The sequence below is a fragment of the Trachypithecus francoisi genome, unplaced genomic scaffold (assembly GCF_009764315.1).
Source record: "Trachypithecus francoisi isolate TF-2019V2 unplaced genomic scaffold, Tfra_2.0 Lachesis_group13, whole genome shotgun sequence".
In the NCBI taxonomy this organism is placed as follows: domain Eukaryota; kingdom Metazoa; phylum Chordata; class Mammalia; order Primates; family Cercopithecidae; genus Trachypithecus; species Trachypithecus francoisi.
The window spans coordinates 19,437,815-19,461,459 of NW_022681458.1; the positions used below are offsets into that span (position 1 = coordinate 19,437,815).

At 38.8% G+C, this 23,645-nt stretch overlaps 1 protein-coding gene across 2 annotated transcripts in view; it reads left to right on the forward strand.

Annotated features, from left to right (window-relative positions):
• The window catches only part of EPHA4 (EPH receptor A4), a 156,215-nt gene that overhangs the window by 9,019 nt on the left and 123,551 nt on the right, over positions 1–23,645 (forward strand). The gene's annotated exons all lie outside the window — the stretch shown is intronic.

The following is a 23,645-nucleotide window of genomic DNA, read 5'->3' on the forward strand; positions in this document are numbered from 1 at the left end:
CTGCCTTGTGGACGGGTGGAGATGCGACCCAACGAAGTGGAGGCATTGCTTCAAGTACATTCTGTTCCCTGAGCACCCACTGATGGGTTCTCTAAATGAAATCAATCTTGATGAAAGACCTCTTTATTTCTCTTAGGAGGTGATAATAAAGCAAGCAAGAGTCTTCTTATTTGATCCGTGGTCAGAAGCAATAGCAATAGCAAACAATTTGCTATTGATTTCAGTTATTGAGTTTTTGAAGAAATCTATGTATTTTTATCATGTTAATTACTACTTACCGTATTACTAAGTGAATTTTTTTTTCTCACCTAAGGTTCAGTGTATGCAATTTATTCTTGCCTTATTACCCCTTCCTGACAGAATACTGGGGAGTGTATAAAGTCCCTTGCTTTACAGAAACTTTGTATCTGAGTAAGAGATGAGAGTAATTCCTATTTATACGGATTGTTTGTCATGTATTTAATAAGACTTAAGACTGCCTTTTATTCCAAGTTTTTGTCTTGCTTGGTATTTGTTTTTATAATAGTTGTTATCAATAGTCTGCGGCTGCCAATCCTGTTATGGTTACTACTAAATAGTTAGAATGTAATTCTGGTCTCATCTATGAAACAATCAGATTTATCTTTTCTCTGGGTAATTGTTGAGCTGTAGATGGCATTGCCACATGGTTCATCTGATTTGGTGATTAAACAGCCTGAAATAACTGACTGCCAAACAATTTGTCTGGCATTTCAACCATCTTAATGACAGGGTGGGATTAACTATGGGGTAATTCACTTGATTGACTGAAAATCCAGTTATAACCTGAAGAAAATTGCGTTTTTGGTCATTTGGTATCATAAGGTTACGTGTTACTCCTTTCATAGTTTACACTTTTCTGAAGTGGCATTCCCGCTTAGCTATAGTATTTCTAGGAGTAACTAACAATCAATGTTCTTTCATTTTGTTGTAAATAGAATAAAGAGTGGCTGTCTTTTCTGTTGATTCAGAGTTAAAATTTTTTTTAAAAAAGGAAAATATGTAAATTTAAAAGTTTACAAGTTGGAATTCAAGGATTTTTAAAATAAAGATTAATGCCTCGATTTTTTGTTTGCTCTCGACTTAGCAACTGCTAGATAAGCTGTACCGAATTGATACCCAAAGTATATTCCGGTATTAATATAAGAAAATATGTGAGTGCATTGTTGCTGGCACCTAAATTACTATGATCATAGCAGGAACAGTGAAATGAGCAGGGCAATGACATGCCATCACATTTTAGAGTAAATTATTCTGCCTTTTCCGTTTTGTAAGACAGGACCTGCACATCTTCACATGTCAAGATTCTTATATATATTTTAAGTAAAACAACACTGGCTTCCATTTCCTGCTAAAATGTTCATTCTCAGGGTTAGCACATCTTCGTGTATCTAATGTCATTGATTTTCAATTGTCACAGAGCCCAGTACCTCATACATTGCTACATTGTGAAACTCCTTGACATTTTTACAACCAAAATTAGAAAGAAAAGAGAAAAAGATGGTGGGGAAAGTGAATATAAAGGCAATTGAACATTTTTCTGGTTTGCTTTATGGAAATAGTCTTGGGGATCCAGTTAATCACGTGGTTCCTCGAAGGGGAGGAATTCAGGGTTTCAAATCTAGTCCACTTCCGAGCAAGCTGTTCCCAACACGAGGCCAGATATTTAACAGAAGAAGAAGGTGGATTGAGTCATTTTTGAGAAACTTCAGTGTTTTCAGGTGTGTCGACCAAGTTTGTTTTTGTTTTGCTTTTATTTTTGTTTTTGTTATTTTGATTTTTTTTCCCTGTTAATAAAATGATTAACTCTTTCAAGACACTTTTTGCACAAGACCTTGCACTTTGGTTGTTTGTTTCTATTATTGCCATGTGAAAATTTCTGATGAAGTTAGGTAAGAAAAAACTTGAATGACAAAGGATTCCAAGCTTGAGTGGGACTTTTAAAAGATGACTTGAGACACTAAAAGTCTTGGGAGTAATAAAAATGGTTGGTCCTATCCTTGATATCGTGACAGGCATCAAGAGTAGCACCCAGGCACAATGGAAAGAATATAGAGACAAGGAAAGATGTATGAATTTGGTCACTTAGCTAGATGACCTTGAGCATGTTTCTTAAGCCCTGTGAACCTTGGTTTGTTCATCCATAAAATGGGATGATAATAGTTACATTTAGTTTACAGACTTGCGATGAGGACTTGGGGTTGTAAGATTGGTAAAAGTCACCTCATAGATCATGCAACAACTTGATACTAGCATTTCTGTTGTCATTGTGCTCTTCCCAAGGTCATAGCTGTTGACTTTTAAGAGTGTTGAGTTGAAATAGTAAAAGGAAAATCCCTGACCACTCCTTGACATCAAGGCTAAAGATAGGAAGCATCTCCCTCCTTTGCCCTGACAAATAATAATATACATTTTCACACTTCGTATTGCAAATATTATTTGGAGGATGTCATTTTTTTTTTTCCTTGTTGGTAGGAAAGAAAACTTTCCTTTGAACAAGAGAAAAGTGACTTGTGGGTAGGACAAGAAAGAGGGTGTAAAGAAAGCTTAAGAAGGAATATAAAGGAAAACTGGCCAAGTCTTCAGAACTCTGGCAGCAGGTTCCTCCCCAATTGTCTTTTCAATGGTTCTACTGTGGCAGGACAAATAGAAGAACAGGTGAAAGGTCACCTACTTCCTCATCCATCTTCCTTGGGGTCCGGGAGGTCAGAGCGAAGATTGATTAAGATCTTAAATGTTTGACAATGGATCCTTGGGCAAAAATGGGCAGGGCGGGCGGGGGCCTGGGGTGTGCTGTTGTTTGACTCTAACCCTGATCATCCACTGGAATCCTCAAAGGACCTTGGGGACAGAACTACACTTCCTCTTGCAGTTCCTACCCCCAGCAGTACATGCTGATGGAGAGGAAGGATGAGGGCAGGGGGTGGTGGGTTTGCCCTCTGAAGCAGCTGCAAGTTCATTCTTCTCTTGAATAACATTTTCTGAAATGATTTGGCTTGGTCTCAGTAGAACAACAATGTGTGTGAGCTCCTTACCCATCTTCTCAAGGAGAATGTATCCCAGGAGTTAGCAGCCCTTTGAACTTGCCTAGTGATTGGATGCAGAGGATAATATAATTATTCTAGTTAGTCCTGCTTCCAGGCCACATCAGACTGTTGGAAAAAGGAAACAAAATCCACTTCAGACATCTCCTTCCGGACAGACACACCCCTAATGGAGAAGTGTTCCAGATGTTTTACAGGACTGTTTTCATTACTTTAGAAATATCAAGCAGAAGGAAGAGAGGAAAATATTCTATTAAATTTTTAAAATTTATTTTTAGTATTTGTTTTTTAATATAAGAGATGAGGTCTCACTATGTTTCCTAGGCTGGTCTTGAACTCCTGGCCTCAAGTGATCCTCCTACCTCAGCGTCTCAAAGTGCTGGGATTACAAGGTGTGAGCTACCACACCCAGCCAAAAAGATTCTCTATTAGCTTATTTTTTGCCTAATTAAAAAGCTGAAAAATGAAAGGACAGCTCCAGATTTTCTCTTTGGGAAATATTAATCAGCACTTTTCAGAGCATACCTGTAAAAATAATACCAATAAAAAGAAAATATTATTTTGGAGTCACTCTTAAGGCCAAATAATTACAACTGTGACAAAATTAAGCTAGGTAAGAATCAAGCCTTGCTGAAGTATACAATTTTGTTGTATATTGAAGTCATCAATATTAAAATGTGTTCATATCAGCTAAAGGTATCATATTAAAAGCTTTTAAAAGAAAGAACAAGATAGAAATGTTCTAATGGTTTTAAAATAAATAGACTTGTGCTCTGAAAAGACGAAGAGAGCTATGTCAAAAAACTGACGACTTTTTTTTCCTCCAATATGCTATAGAAGGAGCTTAGGAGAAAGAAGTAATGGAAAGGAAGTATTTAAAATCTAGTTCACAGAGATGCTGCTTCATATCCTTTGCACTGTTGAAATTTTTCCTCTACCTTTGAATCATGTCATTAAGAATCAATTGCTTGAATCACATGGCTGCTTTTATCTCTGTCTTTGAAGCATGGCTGTGATCTTTGAAAAATGTAATTCTTTATCTATAAGAAGAGCAGCATTTAATTATTGTCCTTTTTCTGTTATGCTTTTTTTTTCCTCTTTGTGTGACCAGGCTGCGTTTGTGAATGTGAATCACGCAATAGTCTCTATTTGGGGTTCACCAAAGCATCGCATAGGAGTTATCTCAGTTAGGGATTTTTGAATATGGTATTCAAGAGTTGATGACTTACTTTAGTCTAACTGAGCTTCTTTGTATCTTTCAGAAATGAATTAAGACATAATTATTCTATTAAGATTTGAGCCTCTAAGAAAAAGCCTTATTAAGTGGTTTGTCCGTCACTGCTGTGCAAAGCAGAGGTGGTCATAATATAAGTTTGACTTTCACATAACTGAACTTTACTACTTAATGAGGGGGAAAGGATCATTGGTAAATTTAACATTGGCAAAGGACTGAACGCTTGTCAGATAAACTTCTCGTATAGAATTACATGAAGTAAAAATCGTAAGTCTTCCACTCCCTGCCCACACACACACACACACCTCCCCCACACCCACACCCACCATACATACACACACACAATTTTCAAAAGCTTACATTTTACAAGTTACCATTTTTCACAATTTGGCAGGCAACTCAAATATAGCTATATACATGTATTTTTAAAATAATAGATGGAATCATCCTTGTAATTGTCATCCTGTTTTAATGATGCTTGACTGTCATAGATATCACTGTATATTAGAGAATATAGCTTTTCTTAATTCTCCTTCATTGAAGATTAATATTCTGTAGTATAAGTATGCCATGCTTTATTTGATCTTTTCCTTATTGGTAGATATCCAGGTTGTTTCAGTATTTCCTGGTAATATTTTTAAACTAACACTTTAATTTGTAATCATATATGTATGTTTTTGTTAAGACATTGAATGATTAACATTGCTTTGTTATTTTTCTGCCTTTATCTTGGACATATGAATTGAGGAGAACTTCCTTATGAGAATGTCAGTGGGGGGAGCATTAGGCGTAACCAGAGTAGTAACATCAGTGATGAGTATGGAACATACGGTGTTTCATTAAATGTCCATTGAATGAATGAATGACTGAATGTATAAGAAATAGCGGTCTGTTTCACATATAACAAGTATTTGGTGGGGTTAGGTTTCATGGAGTCAACATGATATATTAAAATCTTCGCATGCGACTAATGTATTAATGAGGACCTTGTCCATGATTTCTACTCAATTTGGTCCTTTTTAAATCATGTTTACGAATCTTCTTTACATCTAAACCTTCAAAATTCTCTGCAGCACATGAAGTGAACATACAGTTAGCACAAAATGGCCAGTACCTGCCTTTGGAGTTGAGCCATTTAATCAGATGTGCAATTGTAGACACTAACTTAGCTTCCCTAACCTTGAGTTCATATTTGCAAATTGGTGGCAATAATATATTATTATATATGACACACATATGTGCATGAATGTATGAAGGGCCTGGCACGGTGCTTAGAATCATTAAAATGCTTAGAAAGTGAAAATTGTTACTCTTATTTTTATTGTTGTTAGATAGAAATATGGTGACAATATGGGCTGTTTGATCAATCCAACAAATAAACCATTTCATTTAGGTTCCAGAGTAGAGAGTTTGTTTGTTTGGTTTTGATCTTTTGAGGAGACAATGGTGACAAATACAGGGAAGAGTGAAGGGATGGTACCAAATGGCTGCCCTTGTCTACATTGATCCAATCCTCTGTGCCCCAAGTCACTGTGGTCCTCAATGTGGTCCAGCTATGTTCCCCAAGACCCTTTCATGTGCTCTGCAAGGTCAAAACTTTCTTAATAACACTAAGATGTTATTTGCCTTTTTTTCTAATTCTCTCGTGAGTGAACAGTGGAGTTTTCTAGAAGCTAACTGATGTATGATAATGTTATTAAGTTGAATACAGAAACAAATATAGTGATCCCCTTTAACTTTGGGGGATATTTCCAAGACCCTCAATAGATGCTGAAAGCTCAAATAGTACCAAACCCTTATACACTATGTTTTTTCCTATACATATGTACCTATGCTAAAGTTTAAGCTATAAATTAAGCACAGTAAGAGAATGCCAACAACAATAATAAAATAGAACAATTATAACAATATATTTTAATAAAAATTATGTGCATATAGCCTCCATCGTTTTTTCTATCCCTGTCTCAAAAATATCTTACTGTACTGTACCTTTGGTAGGCAAAACCACAGAAAGCCAAGTCATGGGAATGATGAGACTACTGTGAAAGAATCTGATTGTCCTCTATTAAGCCAGACATTCAAGAAACATGCAAAAAAAAAAAAAGTAGCGGCTGGGCGCAGTGGCTCACGCCTGTAATCCCAACACTTTGGGAGGCCGAGGCAGGTGGATCACGAGGTCAGGAGTTTAAGACCAGCCTGACCAATATGGTAAAACCCCATCTCTACTGAAAAAAAAAAAAAAAAATTAGCTGGGCGTGGTGGCGTGAGCTTTTAGTCCCAGCTTCTCCGGAGGCTGAGCCAGGAGAATCGTTTGAACTCGGAAGGTGGAGGTTGTAGTGAACCAAGATCTCACCACTTCACTCCAGCCTGGGCGATAGAGCAAGACTGTCAAAAAAGAAGAAAGGAAGGAAGGAAGGGAGGGAGGGAGGGAGGGAAGGAAGGAAGGAAGGAAGGAAGGAAGGAAGGAAGGAAGGAAGGAGAGAGAGAGAAGGAAGTAAAACAATGTCACTTTTCTCACTAAGTTTACTTTTGTTTTGGGCAACAGTGTTTAAAATATGCTATTTGTGTTAACATGTAATGAGTTAATTATTGTTATTTTTCAAAGAATTTGAAATAATTTAAAACTTCAGTTTTCAGTTTCAATTTGTATTGGCAAATATTAATAGTTATAACTCACACACATGAAAACATTATTGATAATTTTTGAGAGTGTAAGGTAAGGAGGTTCTGAGGCTAAAAAGATTGAGAACCACTGCATCTAGTTCATCACCTTTTAGTTTCTTTGGAAGGTAACATAGACTGCATATCTGCAGGTCATGGAGAGGCTTTAAAAATGAAAATGAAATAAGAAAGCTCTGAAAACTTTTTCACAATCTAGGAGACTTAGGTAGTTTAGAAGAATGACATTTTATTTACTCAACCCTCTAGACGTTTCTATAAAATTAGGCAGCAATTTATAGCTCTTGGCTTTTTTAAAAGTGGTTATCTGTGTCCAATAACATGGCTCAGTGCTCCCTTCAGTTTTACTGTGCTTGTGAGAAGGAAGATTAAAGAAGGCCTCAGCTGTCCCCTGGACCCTGAGAGCCTGTATCTTTTTCACTTAAGGCATAAAAGCTTTCTCCCTGAATCCCCTTACAGCTGGTACCCTTGAGCTGTTTTGGGGAGGAGAACAGGTGAGGTCACTTGGTTTTGTGATCTGGAGGGTCATTAAGAATCCCATGACTAGGCCGGGCGCGGTGGCTCAAGCCTGTGGTCCCAGCTACTCGGGAGGCTGAGGCAGGAGAATGGCGTGAACCCGGGAGGCGGAGCTTGCAGTGAGCTGAGATCCGGCCACTGCACTCCAGACCGAGCGACAGAGCAAGACTCCGTCTCAAAAAAAAAAAAAAAAAAAAGAATCCCATGACTAAATGAACATTTGATGAATATTCAGGGTCTATTTCTTTTTCCTGGGAAACACACATGTTGGTACTGCTTACAACTCCCTTTGGAGACCCCAGCCTTTTCTGGGTGAATGCAGGTCGTCAGCTGTCTGCCCAGCCCTGCAGTTCCAGGCAGCAGATTCTTCATTTGCATATTCTGTATTCGCCCTCATGCAAAACAGCACACCCATTTCCCCCTTTCACAAAGGCAATGAGGGCTTCCTTTGGAAACCCCAGCCAAAATCTCCTTCTGTTTACGCAGAGCCCAATGATTTAGACACCATGCAAATTAATTCGGTTTTGATTTGAATGCTTCCAGAGATCAGGGGTACGAGGCAAAGAGGAGACTATTTGCACAGTGCTCTTTTTATGCACCCTCTGCCCCCAGTGTGGCTGGCTGTCACTCTCCGGCCCCCCTGCCCCATGCTAAGTAACCCAAGTCCCTGCTGCTCATTTCATTTTGACCTTTGGAAAAGGAACCCAGCCTGGGTGAATCCCTTGGCTTGTCTGTTTAGTGACAGCTTCAGCTGGAATCTTGCTGTTCTTTCTGAGGTGGGAGGGGATGGCACTATTCAGATTATGCTAGGAATGTTCAGAAGTGTCCTAACAAAGCACTTTAAAAAATTGTAAAGTAAGAAGATACAATTCTTTGAAAAAGAATTGTCAGAGCTCAGGAAGTTCGGAAAATAGGCTTTAGGTCACTAATGGGCTGGAGTCCATTCACGCCATCAATGAGTACATATTTAAAATCTATGATGTACAAATCACCACTGAGATTTTCATCTGTGTTTCTTCATCTATGAATGAATACATCAATCTTCATACCTAGAATCACAATTTAAATTTCATATTTTCACTTATGTCCCCAGATAAAATTCTTTAAAATGTGTATGGACTATAATTCTGTTCCTTATTATATTTGTGGATTCACTTTTGGTTGAATATTGTCTTTTGTTTCTATCTCCCTCCTCCCCACTCCCCCCACTGTCTTCATATTTACTTATTTTTTAACCTTAGCTGTATTCCTTTTAGAAAGGGAAGGCAAGCGTACTGCATATTTTACCCAACAAACTTAACTCAGGTTGAAACCAGCACTATCTTCTGAAAAGCCATGATCATATAGGCATTCTATAAACTAGAGGAAGAGGACTTTGTATGAAATGTTTTTGAAGTTCAATTAGATTTGAGTTCAAACTAATTTCACAGAGCAGAAAACGGGCATAGCTGGACTTTGCAGTGTAATTAGGTAAAAGCAAGGTCAGTTAAAACAGCAACTAAATGTGGAAGAGCTTTGGTTTTGCTCCACGTGGTCTGACAAAGTTTGATGATGCTGTTCAAAGTCCATTTGGGATGGATTATTAGGATTAAAGAGCAGCAGAATACTCTATACGTGGTGTGTTCCCTGGTGTCATTAGTGGATGGGAAAATTCAGCTGCTTATCTGGCTCTTGTTTCTCAGGATGGATTTAAACAGACCCACACTTCTCAAAGGTGATCTTACTAACCTCTTCTTAATAAGTTACAGATCTCAAATTGCTCAAAATCCTTAAAATACCATTTGAAGTAAGTTGATTGATAATTATCATTTCCCTTCCGTTTACAGATATTTTCTGCACCAGTACAAAGCTGTGGTACAGTTTCTTAATTACCCAGATAATCCTGTTTGCTTGTATTTTTAAACTATGAAGTGCTGGGTAATTATTCAATTCTTAATAGAAGGCAAATGGCAATGTAAACAATAATTAGGATGTTAGACAGACTAATGCGCTTCAAAGCAAATTGGATTTTTTTCATACTGTTCAGCGTGAAGTCCCATAAAGCTAACAATTTAGAAGCAAGGCGAAAAAGGTTCCATGTTGTTCATATTTTATGGCGTTATCTCTTCATGGCTTGTTTCTGTGAATAGCAGTTTGCCCCAATGAAGCTGCCTGTGCCCAAGCCAAATGTTTCTGTAACAATTGCTTCCCTGCTGTTTGACATTTGGCTATGTTCTCCCAGGGCTCCAGATTGGGCCTTTGTCTGCTTCAGAGCTGAGAGGTCAGAGGTTAACAGAATACTGATTTCCTCCCATAATACCATGGCAGGTAAATATGGGCCAATCTCATGATCAGTTAAGACTCGGCTCAGTTAGGAATGCTTTTTCTCTTGGGCTTTTGTCCTTAAGAACTTCCCTGATTTAAGACTTCACCTTTCCCAGCTATTGCCTTCCACAGTGGATTCTTCATTAGGATTGCAGCCATCTCTTTTATGTGACTTCTTCCTTTAATAACCATTCACAACTAGCAATATATCCCCGGAAATACCTGACCTGAAAAATACGAGCAAATCATTGCTTTTGATGAATTAATTTTACAAACTGAAGATGGTAATACTTTGCAATCTTTAGGCTCTTAATTATGTCTTGTAGTCTTATCTCTACTGTATGTTTCTTTGGTGAAATAATAAACCGATAACAAAGGTAGTAAACAAAGATACTTTTATAATGTGGCAATTCCCCAACCCCTCCTTTTTCTTGTCTAGCCTCATGATGTGTTTGCCAGTCAGAGGTGCAATTAAAGGAACAATCAGTTTTGTTTCCCATTTTCATCACTTATGGAGAGGCCCAAGTATTCATCAGTATCAATGTTATTAATGTTTTACATCAACTTAATTATATCAGCCTTAATTTTTCTCCCATAGATTAATGTTACTCAATAGGTTGCATCCTGATTGGTTACGATGCATTCACAGACTTTAGACATTGAAAATACATTTCAAACTTTCAAATTTCTCGATCAAAATTCATCAATTAATTTTAGGACATCTTTTTACACATGAGCTATCCAGTTTGTGTTTGGCTGACCTCTCTTGCTTTGCACTGTGAACTTGAGGCTTGGATTCTTTTGTTTTCAGATTTAAGTGTTTGAAAAAGACATCTCCACTTTGAAAACCAGTTTCCTTTAGAAGTTTCCAGCTTGGCAATGGCTGAAGCAGCCCCAGGCAAATTAGCATGTTAAAAGAATGGATCAATACCTTTCTGGCTCCTTTACCCTCCTCACTCTCTTCCAAGGGAGAAGAGTTTTGAAGAACCCTAGGAGGCCCTTGATAGAGGTGCCAGGAGGCTTCAAGAGGACTGTCAGTAGCCCAAGTGGGCAACATTGACAGCTTGATCTACTGCCCAGACTGCTTCTCCGCTGGCCATTTGAAAATGGATGCAAGAGGAATTGACAGCTTCAGGAAAGCTTTAGCAGTTCATGTAATTATGGAGAGGATTAGAAGAAAAGTGTTGGGTGAAGTAAGAGATCAATACAAGGGCGCTAGTTGACTGAATTCACCTTTAGCTGTTAGGGCACTCCATTTTATAATATTTAGCCTGTGCTTAGAGAAGAATGTTTGACAGGCTTGTTCTTTTTTTAGGGGTTGTGTAAACCTATGCATAAGAAAAAGAAGACATAAGCAGTCGCTGGTTTTTGAGCGAGGACTTGTAGATAATTAACAACGTAGTGTTTCCAGTCCTTAAGGTGCAAAGGTACTAATTAACTAATGGGAGAGATTGAGATTTCATTACTCTGTTCTTAAAGGAGGTGCCAGCAAAGAAGTGCAGTTGAAAGTAATATTTGAATATTCAGGTTTCCTTTTCAAACCCTTTCTTTTAGAACTGCCTCTCTGTTTGTATCCTAGATTTTAAAATTAGCACTGATACACTAAAACAAGGTAAGAGTGTGGTTTTTGTAAGAAAAAAAAACTCATGTTGATGGAAAAATGAAAACATTATCTTTGCATGAATGCAAAGCATTTTTAAAAGATTTGGAATCAACCACTGAATGGTCTCAAATGATCTGACTTTTGGAAGTTTTCCTCCATAGGACAAAGAATGGTTAGTGTACTTAACTAAAATAAGCCCAAGTACCTAATTTATTCTAGCCTAATACATGATTCTGGAATTCTCTTTTACAACATGTTGGAGCTACAACTATTTCAGTAATTTTAAATGGTTACTGAATATGACAAGAATCCTACACTATAATTTCAACAATTGCACTAAAACTTTTTAAAAAGCATTGTTAGATCTTTCTTTTAGAGAAACATAAAATCTTTTACTGAAGATAAGTAATGTTTTACTGTATAAAAATCGTAACTTTTATTGCAACTTTAAAAACTAGATATACTAAAAAGAACTCCTCCCCAGAAAGGATTGTTGACTTCTATAAGAGATAGTGATTAGAAAACACAACCCACTGAGTTTTTCCAATATTTTCAATTATATCTTCTATCTGGTTATCACTGATCTACAGGAAAGCTATTGATTTTTGTATGTTTATCTTACATCCAATCTTCTTATTGAAGTATCTTGTGAATACTAATAAGTTTTCAGTTAATTCTCCGGGATTTTCTAGAGAGCAAATAGTTTCCATTGCAAACAATTATATATGTATCATTCTCTTATTTAAAAAATGAAGCCTCTTATTTCTAACTTTCATGTTACAACATTGGTCAGAATTTTCAGACCAGTAATAAATAGTAGGGTAGATTGTGAGCATCCTTATCACCAATTTTAGTGGATATAACTTAACTATAATATTGGATCTATTTTCTTACTATCATATTAATAATTTTTAAACACTTCTCAGAGAGAGTGAATGTTGAATTTTGTTAAGTTTACATATTTATCTTGGTTGTGTTGCTTTTTTGGTTTGTTGTATTTTGTATTTATGAGATCTAATCTATTAGTAGATTTTTTCTGGTGATAAACCATAAACTCTCTTTGCATTTGTAGAAAAAAAGAGCCTTATTAGATAGCAGTGAATCTTGACAAAGGCTTTTGAATTCAATTTTTTAATTGAAAACAGTGATTAGGAGGCAGAACTTTGGAATACCAACTGAATTTTAATCTCAGCTCTGCCACTCACTATGTGACTATGGGCTAGTTAGTGAACTTTAGTAATTTGGCTTTCTCTTCTGTAAAATGGAAATAGTGATACCTATTGCGTGAGTATACTTAGTGTTAAATAAGATAATATATCTAAGTCTCAACAAGGAAGTGGTGTGTATTAACTGTTCAGTAAGTGTCACAATTTTAATTGTTTATTTTGAATTTCTAATAAATATCCATGTAATATTAGTCTACATTCTCTCTCTCCTCTCTCTCTCTTTCCTTTCCTCATCAGGTTTTTGTACTATAATAGATTCATAAAATTAAGGTAGTTTTACATTAAAAAATTAGCACTGTAGAATGTTAGTATGCATGAGAACTATCTTTTCTTTGCAAGTTTGAAAGATTCCACCATTAACACTGGGTCTGGACTGTGCACTTTGAATTTGGGCACTTTTCTCTGTATTTGCTAGACTTTAATAAAAAGTACAATAGCCACAACAAAGAAACTATCTCTCAGACCTTGTTCAGTTGCTTTTCAAATCACGTATGTAGATTTTCCAGCCCAACGTAGTGGATAAGTTCTTTGATTTGGTATCTTTTCAGCCTCTGTTGCCTTTAGGGTGAACAGCAAAGATGACACATTGCTCTCATCCATAATTACATTATTGAAATTTCTCATTACTTGTTTTTGTTTGTTTGCTTGTTTGTTTTTGTGAGATGGCGCCTCACTCTGTTGCCCAGGCTGGAGTGCAGTGGTGTTATCTCGGCTCACTGCAACCTCCACCTCCCTGGTTGAAGGAATTCCCTTGCCTCAGCCTCCTGAGTAGCTGGGATTACAGGCACACACCACCATGCCTGGCTAATTTTTTTTTTTTTTTTGTATTTTTAGTAGAGATGGGGTTTCACCATGTTGCCCAGGCTGGTCTCGAACTCTTGACTTCAGGCAATCTGCCTGCCTCAGCCTCCCAAAGTGCTGGGCTTACAGGTATGAGCTACGTGAGCCACCACGCTCGGCCTTGTGTAGATCTTAAACTTGTGAATTAAAGGTAATGGGTTTGTTAAACTCAGTTCATAGGCATGGTAGAGCTACTCCTTAATCAGGAACCCTGGCTGCTCATGAGAATTCTGGTTGAGAAAATACTTAATATTCCATTGGGGAAGCTACTTTTCACTGCAAAGTGAATGTGGATGCAGCCCCTCTGAGCTGTGGTGCCTTACTCTCCTTTTTACTGAGAGACCAAGAGCCAGAGAGAGAGGGGAGCATGAAAGTGAGAGCAAGAGTGAGAGAGAGAGACCAAGAAAGAACTGTTTGGAGCCACTTCTGGTGCTCCTTAGATCAGCAACTTTGACATAGCAATTTGTAAATACTTTACATTGGTTTTGGGGATTGGCAAGTTTCATTTTTCACATAACCAGACAAATTCCATGGGTCACAGCTGGCAGGATGAAGACCAGAGGACAAACATTGACTGACTCAGTATAAGGAAGAACTGTTTAACGTTTTGAACTAGACAAGAGTAGAGTGTGCTGCTTTTTGAGGCATAGTTTTTGGATGTGTTCACACTGGTTGCATGACCCCAGGGCACCTAACAGTGAAAAATTGGAGGTCGTATGTTTCTTAAAAGGGGCAACACTGCCATTTTGGGCAGGATGATTCTTCATTAAGTAAAACTCCATGAAGAATGGAGTTTTACAGGACTCCCAAGTGGCTGGGACTATAGGAGTTATAGAGAATTTAGTAGCCCTAGTAGTCCCTGAACACTAAATCCTGGTGGTATCCTCAGTCATTTGGACAGGCCAAAACATGCCCTTGCATTTTGAAATGTCCTAGGATGGATGCTAATCTCAATTATAAACTTCTAGACTATGAGGTTACTAAGATTCTAAGATAGAGTTTTGAGTACTCTACTTTACGTATTTCACATATCCTTGGGTAGACAATCTAGATCTAAGATCTTGTAACATGGAAAAGATGGAGAAGCTCTTCCAACAATCCCAGCTAGTCATCTCTCTTATTTTTATTTTCCCTAAATCTAAGAGTACATCATAACATTTCAAAATCAATATCATGTTTCCTCCACATATTAGTCTGTTCTTGTATTGCTATGAAGAAAGACCTGAGACTGGGTAATTTATTAAAAAAAAAAATTAATTGTCTCATGGTTCTGCAGGCTGTGCAGAAAGCATGGCCTCAGCATCTGCTTGGCTTCTGGTGAGGCCTCAGGAAGCTTTTACTCATGTCCCAAGGCAAAGGCGAACAGGCATTCACGTGGGAGCGAGAGAGAGAGAGAGAGAGAGAGACAGAGACAGAGACAGAGACAGAGAGAGAGAGAGAGAGAGAGAAGGACAACGTCCCAGACTTTTCTTTTCTTTTTTTTTTTTTAGATGGACTCTTGCTCTATCACCAGGCTGGAGTGCAGTGGTGCGATCTTGGCTCACTGCAACCTCCGCCTCCCGGGTTCAAGTGATTCCCCTGCCTCAGCCTCCCAAGTAGCTGTGACTACAGGCGTGCAGCACCACGCCTGGCTAATTTGTCCCAGATCCTTTTAAACAACCAGATCTGTGTAAACTAACTGAGGGAGAACTCAGTCATTACCAACGGGATGGCGCTAACCCATTCACGAAAGATCTACCCCCATGATCCAATAACCTCCCACCAGGCCCCACCTTCAACACTGGGAATCACATTTCAACATGAGATTTGGAGGGGAGAAACATCCAAATCACATCGCTCAATAAACATCAATTGAAGAAGATAGGAAATATCTTTTGGAAGACATTACTAACGTTTCACAAAAGCATCTATAATGATGACCATCAGCCAAGTGCTCTCCTAGTTTTAATTTATTTCATCCTTAAACAGTCTTGTAAGTCAGGTACTGTTATTACCCCCATTTCACACATGGAAAGGCCGGGGCACAAAAAGATGGATGTGTTTGGCCATGTATACTACTTGACAATTTGAACCCAGATAGACTGGCTCCAGCTTAAACACTTGAGAACTGTTAGAAAGAAACCTGTCCCCCAGTGCCTGGCATTCTTATATAAGGTAAGAAGAGTATTTAAAAATGCCTGTGTGATAGACTTGTTAGAGTGCCCTGTAATTATTCTAAAAGTTTTCAGATATTCACCTGCCAGTGGGTGGCCCTTGTGTTATTTTGAATGGCCTTACAAAGAGCAAAATGCAGCTGCAAGGTTGGAGACCTTGTCAAAGAGTATATTACTGAGCAAATTATTCTTATTTTGATTCTGTATCACAGCAGAAACGGATGATCCCTTTTCTTTTCAACTTAAGTTATTGGGAAGTTATAAGCATAGACCCAACTTGAGAAAAGACAGAACATCATCTCATCTTAGCACGAGGACAGCTTAACCAAATGAGAAGTTTTTGATTTCTCAAATGCTTCTGTAATAAATCTAGAGATTTAGAAGGAAAACCAATCTTAAAATGAGAGTGAACTTTTAAAATCTAAATGTTGAGTGTGTGATTTTAAGCTTATTCAGGCAGAATATTTGTTAAAGGTTTACAGAACAAAACAGTGCCAATGAACCTATTTGGAAAGCAATCCAAAAAGATGGAATAAGCAATTGCTATTGGAGGTACTTGTCACTTCCTGTAGCATCCACAAGTACTTTCTCGCCTTCCCCTGTTGTATTGCTACCTGTGGCTTCAATGGAAATGACTCACCTTTCAGCTCAGTACAGCTGGTATATCCTGAATTATGTTAGCCACACAAATTTTCCTTTTTTTTTTTTTTTTTTTTTTTTTTTTGCCCCTTAGCTATTCAGGGTCAGGTTTTCTGTTTCTTGTAACACAACCCTAATTAATACAGGAGGTCAGGCAGCATTATTGTAACATGCAGACTAGTTATCTATATGCAAGTATTTCACATATGAAACATGATGTTTGCCCAGGGTGAGTAGTTCTTTTTCCAAAAAGTTTCTTTATAATAGTATAAACTATGGGGACATCTTAAATGGTTCTTTATCCTCTTTTCTCAGCCTTATGGCAAGATAGAATGGGTTGAGTCACTGACAGAAGCAGAGGGAAAGCCTCTTCCAAACCGTGGCTTAGTGAAGCAAAAAATCTCTCTTTATAGCCTTGCAGAATATTTAAGTGGCAAGGACCTTAGAAATCCTTTAGTTAGTTCATGCTTCTCACTTTACAGATGAGGAAACTGAGGTTCAAATTAATAAAGTATATAATAAATATCAGATGGGAAGAGGCAGAGGGGAAAAAAGGAAATAAAATAAAAATGATAAAAATAATTAAAAAAGAAAAAAGTACATAATAAATATTAAAGACTGGTGCTTTAATTCCAGATTTTTTGAGTCTTGCCTTCTTGGTAGTGTTAAAGGTAGGATAAGCTCAGAAACACATGGGCAGCCTAAGGCAAAGTTGTGTCTGTGTATCTTTGAAGGAGGCCTTGAGGAGTGAAGTCCCATATACCCAAAGCTCCTCCCAACTTAAGCCTTCGGAATTAGATCAAACTTGTTCCTTCACCACAATCATTGGGGTTTCAGCTGCCCCCTCCCCCATCCTCATGTAGGCTTGAATGCCTGGATATATCGTGGTTTTGCCAGTACATTCTGAGGTCTCTATGCCTTTCCCTGAACTGTTGCTTTGCAAGAGTTCACAGTCTAAGGTGGTGGGCTGACCTAGAAAAATGACTGTAATATGTTATAACTAAGTTCAGGTAAAGCCCTGGGGGAGGGAAATGCTGAGTCCTGCTGGGGATGAGGTATAAAGAAAGGTTTTTGGAAAAATAAACAATGTTGAACAGCAGTTGACTTTCAACTATAGACATTTCCTAAGCATCTGCTCAGACAATGGAAAGGGATAAATCCCTGACATGGCCTTTAAGTGTAGAATCTTATAGATTAAGCAAGTGCATTCCAGATCAACAGAATAGGGACACATTGTGTGCGGGTGGTGTGTGTATGTGAATGTGTGTACTGTGGGGAGCCCACCAATGGATACAGTGGCCGCTGGGGTTTAGGGGATGAGTGAAAGGGAAAGCTGTAACTTCTAAGTTTTAGGCTTCATCTATTTGTGCATGGTTATTCCATTCTTAGTTTCAGAAAATCCTTGAGGAGGTGGTAATTTTTAAGGGATGGGGGTTTGGCATGGCAGGATAGAAGGTCAGTTTAATTTATACTTGCTGAAAGTAGAATATATAAATGAGTGAGAGTACTGATCCAGGAAAGGAGGGTGGTCACCTTTTTATTTGCTTTGCAATTCTGAATTTGACTTTGTAGAAAAGCAAGTTTTGAGAGGCTTTAGACTGATACCTTTGGGAGTCGTATCAGTCAGCTGAGGCTGGCATCACAGAAAACACCATAATACAGACTGGGAGACTTAAACAACGGCAATTTATTTTCTCACAGTTCTGGAGGCTGAAGGTTCATGATCAAGGGTTCATCAGGGTTGGTTGTTAGTGAGGCCTCTTTCATGGCTTGTAGCAGGCTGCCTTCTCTGTCCTCACATGGTCTTTTTTCTTTAGGGTAGAGTTGAGAGAGAGCAATCTCTGAGGTCTCTTCCTTTTCTTGTAAGGGTACTAGCCTTATCAGAATAAGACCTCACCTTTATGTTTTCATTTAACTTTTATTCACTCCTCATAGGCTCTGTCTTCAAATATAGTCACATTGTGAGCTTAGGGCTTCAACATATACATTTTGGAGAGGGGATCCAATTCATTCCCCCCACATTCATGTATTTCTTCTTTTTTCATAAAGGCTGTGAACAAGCCTGGCATGGTGGCTCACGCCTGTAATCCCAGCACTTTGGGAGGCCAAGACGGGCAGATCACCTGAGGTCAGGAGTTCAAGATCAGTCTGGTCAATATGGTGAAACCCCCGACTCTACTAAAAATATAAAACTTAGCAGGGCGTGGTGGTGCACGCCTGTAATCCCAGCTACTTGGGAGGCTGAGGCAGGAGAATTGCTTGAATCTGGGAGGTGGAGGTTGCAGTGAGCCGAGGTAGTGCCAGTGCACTCCAGCCTGGGCAATAGAGTGAGACTCCATCTAAAAATGTAAATAAATAAAAAATGAAAAAAATGAAAGGTTGTGAACATGTGGCAGATCTGTAAGACTTAGCCTTTTTATCAAAGTTCCTGTGTTCATACCTGTGAGGGTTTCTTGTGATGACAGTGTAGTTTGGTACTATGATCTGAATATTTATGCCCCCCTCAAATGTATATGTTGAAATCCTAACCACCAAGGTGATGGTATTAGAAAGTAGGGCCTTTGGCTGGCGATTAGATCATGAGAGTGGAGCCCTCATGAATGTCCTTATAAAGGGGACCCCAGAGAGCTAGCTAGTCCCCTTTACCATGTCAGGATATAGCAAGAAGGCACTGTCTAGGAGACAGAAATCGAGCCCTCATCAGACAGTGACTTTGCTTTGATCTCGCACTTTCCAGCCTCCAGAACCGTGAAAAATAAATGTCTGTTGTTTGTAAGTTACCCAGCCCGAATAGTTGAAGACACGTGGCATCCTAAAGCTTCCACCTGCGTGACCAGGACTTTTCTGGATGTGGGAATCTTGTAGAAGTCACTTTATCCTTTTAAGCCCTTGTATTCCTTGTTTGTGAAGTGGAGATCATATTATATCTATCAATCATCTGTGTGTTTTAGCTGATTACTATTTCACTAGACTTTAACATAATCAGATTTATTATTAATTGTACCACAGTTTTATTGTGTGCACAGCTGCTAAGTATAGCATAGAAAGCCTTTCTTACTAAGGTGTCTAAATATGGATTAAAGCCATGTTGAAGGGAACCTATTAATCATAAGGTTATCAAGTTTAGTAAAAAATTGCAAATTAGTTCTGTATGTATAAAAATGTAGAATACAGGAAAATATAAAGATAGGCAAAATCATCTATAATCTTACCACATAATGAGAGCCACACTTATTATTTTGCTTTTTATGCTTCCAGACTTTCTTTGATACACACACACCCCACAAAATGAGTTAATGATCATGCAGCATGATCATAAAATCTTTTCAGAGTGATAAATATAACTTTATAACAGTATTTTTAATGGCTACAGAGTTTTCTTTTGCTTGAATGTACCACAATTTCTTCAACTATCCTCTATTGTTGGACATTGAAGATGCTTTCAGTTTGATACTTTCAATAATGTTGCCCTTGATATCCTCGGCTAAAGTTTTAAAATGTAGCCTTAATTATTTTTAAATAACTGCCAAGTTGAAAAATACGCATTTTTAAAAAAAGTTTCAGTACAAACTGAAAAAGTCTCAGTTTTGAGATAAATGCTTCTTGAGCTTGGAACAAACATAACGAGAAAGAGCATACATATGGAATCATTATATGTTAATTTCCATGCAATACTCATTAATGAAATGAACTCCAAAGTGGAGGTAGTTTTACTCATTAGCACTTGCATGTGAGAAAACTTCTTTCAAAGATTTACTTTCTCAAGGTTTTTTGCCATCAAAGCCTTTCTTTTCATTCTAAAAAATCAATTAACGCTTGTTTTAAACAAATGTAGGATTCTTTGGCTACCTGTGACATCTGTTGGCAGCTACCCTTTAATATAAAGGGTTATATATTTTAGTCTCCTGATGCAAACTATCGCCTCTAACTCTACTGCAAGTTTTCCTTCCCAGTATTTCAGGAACATCATTGCTTTTGAAACCCAAAGAAAAACTCCCTTTCAAAAAGGCATTGTTAAAGTGAGCTTGATGAGGCTGATTGTTTTTATATAATGGCTTGGACACTGTTGTCTTACAATTTTACAGAATGCCTTTAGGGTTTCACCAACTGGAAAGGAAAATGACTTCATGGATGAAGTATGGACTTTAAAATATTTCCCCATACAGAACCAGGAGTTCAAATCCCTGTAGAGTTGCCTAATTCCCTTTCTTTATGAGTTCAATGCATTGATTGCTGGGTAATCAATTGTTTCTGTGACCTTGAAATTCATCTTGTTAGACTCCTGAGCTCTATCACCCTGAAAATGGGTCATCTAAATGCCTGTACTACCAGTCCATAAACTTTTTTCCCAGCTGTTACTTATATACCATGGACTATTATTAATAATTATCCAGTTAAGTTTTTCGCCTTCTTCTTAAAAATTTTTTTTTGGCAAGTTATTTTTCCAATTGTTTGCACAGATTGTTGAAAAATACTTCACTCTTTCTTTCCCACCTTTTCCTAGTCCTTTTGCCTCTCCCTTCTCTCCTGCATAGCCTGGCTTTGATCTGGAGGACCTTGTCATTTAGAAACAGGGTAGACTTCCCAAGGACAGTGAAACCAGGGATGTATTTTCTTCAAACTAAAGCATTCATTCTGCTTTCTGTAACTCTTCCCTTCGTCAATAAGAGTAATAAAATCATATTATTTTTTGAACTTTTTTTCTATTTATAATGGAACAAATACTGTTTATTGTAGAAAGTTTGGAAAAGGCAGAGAAAGAAATGCTGCCGCATACAAAGTAAACCTGAAATCACATTTGGTAACATCTGGGTGCCTATTCCCCGTCTCGTTGCTGTACATGCAATGTACAAAGAATAAAGAGTATTACTCTGTTTGGGTTGTGGTGTTCGCCTTTTCTTCTCTACTACTGGTCCAGACCAAGGAAAGTGGTTTGTTGGTAACGTCAGAATCACCTACCTCGCTGGGTACAGCATTCGTTTGCTGTTTTAGATTGCATTTCTGTTTTGCTTGGGATGAGTACTGTCATCTATATGCCTGTGGAGTTACAACTTCCCACACACTTTATTGGCCCACAAACTACAGCTACTTCTGTCTGCCTCTCCGGCTCAACATTCCAGTTCCCCATTAGGACTGGCACCTTCGGCTGTAACTGAAATCCTCTATGAATGAGCTCTTGCCATTCCCTTCCCTTAGGGTGCTGCACCCTGTTTCTCAATCCCACAGAATCTGGTTCTGAATCACCAGGAGCTTGAATCTGGCTTACTGATCTCACTCTAAATATGGCACCTTATTAGGGGATCCCCTAGCTGCTTCACTCTAATATGGTACCTTAGGGGATCCCCACAGATGCCCTGTCCTCTGCCTAGATGTCCTGAGAGTTTCATGTCGTCCCACATCAAGACTTAGTTCTCAGTCCAGGCAAGGTGGCTTATGCCTATAATCTCAGCACTTTGAGAGGCTGAGATGTGATGGTTGCTTAAATCCAGTAGTTCAAAGCCACCCTAAGCAACAGAGCAAGATCTCATCTCTACTGCAAATAAAAAAGTAATTAGTGATGCGTGGTAGTGCATACCTGTGGTCCCAGCTACTCAGGAGGCTGAGGCGGGAGGCTCACTTGAACCCAGGATTTGAGGTTGCAGTGAGCTATGATTGTGTCACTGCACTCCAGCTTGGAAGAGAGAGTAAGACCCTCTCCCCGTCACATCCTCCAAAAAAAAAAAAAAAAAAGACAGTTTTCCACAATTTTGGACACTGACTTGGCCCTACATCAGTTTTTCTTAATGTAATCCCCAAAATTCCAGCTTCTTCCCACCTCCCTCTGTTGCCTATGTCAGTGAGGTTTTGACACGCCCATACAGCTATCCCGTCAAAGATAAGCAGTAAGGTCTATGCCATGGAAAGATGAGTCCTTAATAAAAGAGGGTCCTTAATAGAGGGAGTCCTTAATAAAAGAAGTTTCAGCTGTTACCCCTGGCTGGTTATCTAGTTGCAGGGACTGGAATAACTCTGGGTCCCTTATAATTCTGAGGTTATTACAATTCAACAGTGATTGCCCTTCCTACTTCACAGGCAATGAAAAGTTTCTTACTATGTTCCCAGTCCTGTGCAGAGCATGACTTGGTACACAGGTTTTGTGGTGTATTCATCATTTGAAAAAGGTTATATCAGTACAAAAAGAGGGCAAAAAAATGAGTTGATCAAAATTGACGTATTTGATCATTTAAGTTGTATTGTCCAAATTATTTAAGTTACATAGTAATCCTGTTTCCTTCTGTGAGATGGTGTGACAACTGAGGACATGCTTTGATTCACTGGCTGCAGTGCAGACTCGTTGGATATTCATTTGTTTTGTTTTGCGTATGGAAATTTGAGTAACCACAAGATCAGCAACTGGATATTTTGCTTTGAATAGAGAGAATTCATTGAACTAAATAAGAAAACTGGGCTAGGTGCAGTGGCTCCCGCCTGTAATCTCAGCATTTTGGGAGGACGAGGTGGGCGGATCACTTGAGGTCAGGAGTTCGAGACCAGCCCAGCCAACATGGTGAAACTCCATTTCTACTAAAAATACAAAAAATAGCTGGGCAGGGTGGCACCTGTAATTCCAGCTATTTGGGAGTCTGGTGAAAGGATTGCTTGAACCCAGGAGGCGGAGTTTGCAGTGAGTGGAGATCGTGGTATATTGCACCCCAGCCTGGGCAACAGAGTGAGACTCCATCTCAAAAAATAAAGAAGAAAGAAAACTGGCTTGTAAAGATGCACAAGTGCCAAGTGCCAATAAATGAGTATACCAACACATCTCCCTTCTTCTATCTGCTCCCCTCCTCCACACTCTTCCAGCCTTCGTTGTATTGGGGGATTATAAGTCTTCCTAAATCTGAGTGTTCCTGTGATCACTCCTACTCTGAAACCACCACTGGCACTTATTTATTTATTTATTTATTTATTTATTTTTGAGATGGAGTCTCGCTCTGTTGCCCAGGCTGGAGTGCAGTGGCCAGATCTCAACTCACTGCAAGCTCCGCCTCCCGGGTTCACGCCATTCTCCTGCCTCAGCCTCCCGAGTAGCTGGGACTACAGGCGCCCGCCACCATGCCCGGCTAGTTTTTTTTGTATTTTTAGTAGAGACGGGGTTTCACCATGTTAGCCAGGATGGTCTCGATCTCCTGACCTCGTGATCCGCCCGTCTCGGCCTCCCAAAGTGCTGGGATTACAGGCTTGAGCCACCGCGCCCGGCCTATTTATTTATTTTTGAGACAGAGTCTCGCTCTGTCGCCCGGGCTGGAGTGCAGTGGCACCATCTCGACCACTGCAAGCTCCACCTCCTGGGTTTATGTCATTCTCCTGCCTCAGCCTCCCGAGTAGCTGGGACTACAGGCACCTGCC